Source organism: Phascolarctos cinereus, unplaced genomic scaffold, assembly GCF_003287225.1.
Source record: "Phascolarctos cinereus isolate Bilbo 61053 unplaced genomic scaffold, phaCin_HiC Scaffold_4;HRSCAF=312, whole genome shotgun sequence".
NCBI classification, from domain to species: domain Eukaryota; kingdom Metazoa; phylum Chordata; class Mammalia; order Diprotodontia; family Phascolarctidae; genus Phascolarctos; species Phascolarctos cinereus.
The window spans coordinates 406,923,346-406,926,910 of NW_027555847.1; the positions used below are offsets into that span (position 1 = coordinate 406,923,346).

Genomic DNA, 3,565 nt, shown 5'->3' on the forward strand with positions numbered 1-3,565 from the left:
ATAATTAGGTATTTATATAAAAGAAAGAATGTAAATTCTTTCTTCAAAACACCCAAGAAGTCATCAGGGAGTTCAACATATAAATTTGCCATGCAGAAAAACATGTGCTATAACCAGAAATAAGTAACATTAAGAAATGAAATACACATTTTTATATGAGTGAGATGGACAAGGCTGTGAGTGTGGAGTCAGGGATGGTTTTACATTGTTATTTTAGAAAATTCACATTGAATAACATTGAGGATGCAAAGATGCAATTATAGGGCTAAGCAGCCCTATCATCAAAGGGGATGAGAAGAGAGTAGGAAGAAGTGAATTAAGATTTTAATAACAAAATATTTTATTTCCTCCTAAATCAGTATTACTGATGATTTATAATGCAAAGAAATTCCATTAAGGTGACAAGAAGGAAGAGGTATACATGGCAGACACATGGAAAATGCTTAAGAGGAGAGATGCATTGGCAGCTTTTATGTTCTTTCATGACTTTTTTTGATAACCTTTGGAGTGGTAGAAGAACTTAAGGAAGAGTGGGTGTTCATGCAGAAAAGGAATTCTCTGGAGGCAACATGAAGAATCTGCAGAGTTGTGGAAATGAAGGAGAAAGAAATCTAGGATCTAATTCTCTTAGCAATTTCTGTCTCAACACTTTATGACAATCACTTATTAACTTCTAGACATGCTTCTGAGTACTCTTTATTAGGAAAGTGGTTGGGGTCATGGAGTTTGAAGACTCAGAGGGAGTTGAACATAGGTCAAAAGGAAAAGTAATATGAGAGCAGTGGGACAAATAAAGAAAGGAAAAGACCATGACTCTATCTCCCAGACTCAGATAATGGAGCGACTCTATGGGAGCTAGCATTTCTAGGTACAGATCAGAGACTATCCCACAAGCAGAAAACAGAAATAAAGGGTAAGGAATGAGAACAACATTTTTTTGGAAAGAAATTTCTACAAATTAATGTCACTAAAATTTGAGAAAAGATAGGGGTAGAGTTCCTTAAATTACTCTTATTTTATCTGAGAAAAGAATAGATGAAACTAAAGACAGATTACAATAAAAGTGAACTCAAGAAATGTGATATTAGCCAAGCTAATTGCAAGGTGGGGCCAAGATTGGGGGAAGAGTGATTGGCAGGAGGAAACTGGCACCAAATTGATGAAAGCAAATAAATATATAGACAAATTAATAAAACAGACTAAATGTTGCAAAACAAAAAATTATATAAAAACATGATTATCTCAATACATCATTGAAAAAAACACTTATTTTTTCTAAATACCCTAAAATATAAAAATGGAAGGATTTTTTTTAAACATGATATAAATATAATATACTTAAAAGCAAGTGCTAGTATTAGAAACTTTCTCACTTCTACAGAGAGGGAAAAAGCATGAATGCTTCCTCCCTAGTCTCAGACTTGACAATTAACCTGCTATACAAATAAGAAAAGGGAACAAAATCAAGTAAAGGTGTAAACAATAGCAAAATAATACAAAATTATTCACATTTACAGATGACATGCTGATGTACTTAGAAAACCCCAGAATATCAGCAAATAAACTAATTGAGATGATCATGGGCTTTAGTAAAGTAGCAGACATAAGGATAGAAAAAGTGCCTGTGATTTAGCTAGTATAGAGAACTCTTTGTTGAGGAGACTCACTCTGCAAATGGAGGTTGGCACCTTCTCACCAAGTTATAACCTTACAGAACTAAGACAAAGATGTCAATCACTTGACTCAAGCATACCTGTTCCACACAGTCCCAAGGAGAACCTGAACTAGTTTAAAATGGAATTGAAAAATATTTAACAGCATTTTATTTAGACAACTAAAAACAATTAGATGTCCAGAAGCAGTGTACAATGAAAGAGAAATCAAACTGAATACTTTATCATGTGCTCCCTCTTTACAACTAAAGCAAAAGTCTTTCTGCCTTCAGAAAAAAAAGTAAAATAGGGCATTACATTTTTTTTCCTCCATAATAAAGTAAAATGGCTACAAGAAATCTAACTGAAATAGGAGAAATTGGATGTTGGCTTGCACATGTTCATTCAAAAAGGCAGTAGGATAGTGGACTGAATGAGCACAATTCTACCTGCAATTTTTTGATATTCTCATAGTTTTCACTTAGAGACAACACCAAGCTAGTTCTAACAATGGAGCTATTACATTCCCCATCATTTACTGCCCATGTTTGCCTTATGTAGAGGGTAACTATGTAAGGCTTCTGCTAATTGTTGCTTGTTTTAGTCCACATGTGGCATAACATCTGTGGCACATGCCAGGTGCTCAGGCCTTCACTTCAGGAGTTGAACTGTAGATGGAATCTGAGTTTTCTGAGCCAAGATCTTCTAGCTCCTCTTCTGTTGTCTCTGGAAAACTGATCTTCAGTTTTGCTAGCTCTCCACCCTATTCTTCAGGAAGCACACATTTCCAAAAGCCATATGTTTTCCCTACCACAGTCTGCCATAATCTCAACGTCCCATCCTTAGAACCACTAGCATACAGTTCTCCATCAGCACTAAACCTCACACAATAAATAGGACCAGAGTGCCCTTTGTAGGATTCTAGCTCTTCTCCACTATTATAATCATATTTATAAAGCTTAAAATCTTCACCACCTGCAACAAGAAATTCTTTCTCAGGATGAAGAGATGCAGAATCGATGGGAGCAGGAGCTTCAAAGGATTTAATTGGCTCCAGACTTGCTGCACTATGGAAAGCAATAGATCTCCCATAGGTTATTACCAGAATCTCTCCTTCAGGAATATATTCCATACCACTAACTGACATGCTAAAATTTAGAGACTTTACTTCTGTCATTGTCGCTCTATCCCAGAGGTGGACAGTTTTGTCATCAGCTGAAAGAATCTGTGTATCATCCCTGCACCATAAAGCCTTTTTAATACCAGAGGTGTGACCACTGATTTCCTTAGGTTCTGCTTCAGATTTGTTCAAATCATATATGTGTAAGAGTTTATCCTGTCCACCTATCAATAGATAGTTGCTATCCTGAGTGAAATCCACACTCTTGACAATGTGTTTGTGAGCCAAGGTCATCAGTTCATCTCCTGAAACAGCATCCCACACTTTGGCTGTAAAATCTGAAGCTGCTGTAGCTGCATTTGTAGCATCTTTATTCAAAGTGGCACCCCACACAGCATCCTTATGACCCAAAAATGTTCTAATACACTCTCCTGTATCTCCTTGGCATAGCATAGGTTTACCATATTTGCAGTGCTGATCAGGAAATAGCCATAGTGGGTGATGCCGCTGAAGGCCAGATCCACCATAGGCCGCATGTGCCTGGAGCAGGTAAGCAGGGTCTGCCTCATTGCCATGGCGGCAGTGGCAAGGGAAAATGTTACATTTAAAAAACATATTTATTCATTCTCAACTTAAGAAATAAAACAAGCATTTCCATAACACAGTAAAATAGAAAAAAAAGAGATGATTGTACAAGAAACTGCAAAACTATTATGTATAGCTTGCTATTCCTTTTAAATATATAATAAAGTTATGATGTAACCTTCTTTTTTCCCCTTCTTTTCTTCCCTCT

The 3,565-nt window shown here is 36.4% G+C and overlaps 1 pseudogene; it reads right to left on the reverse strand.

The window, feature by feature from the left end:
- Positions 1-2,185: 2,185 nt before the first annotated feature.
- LOC110220403 (serine-threonine kinase receptor-associated protein pseudogene) lies at positions 2,186-3,347 on the reverse strand (annotated as a pseudogene).
- Positions 3,348-3,565: the final 218 nt, after the last annotated feature.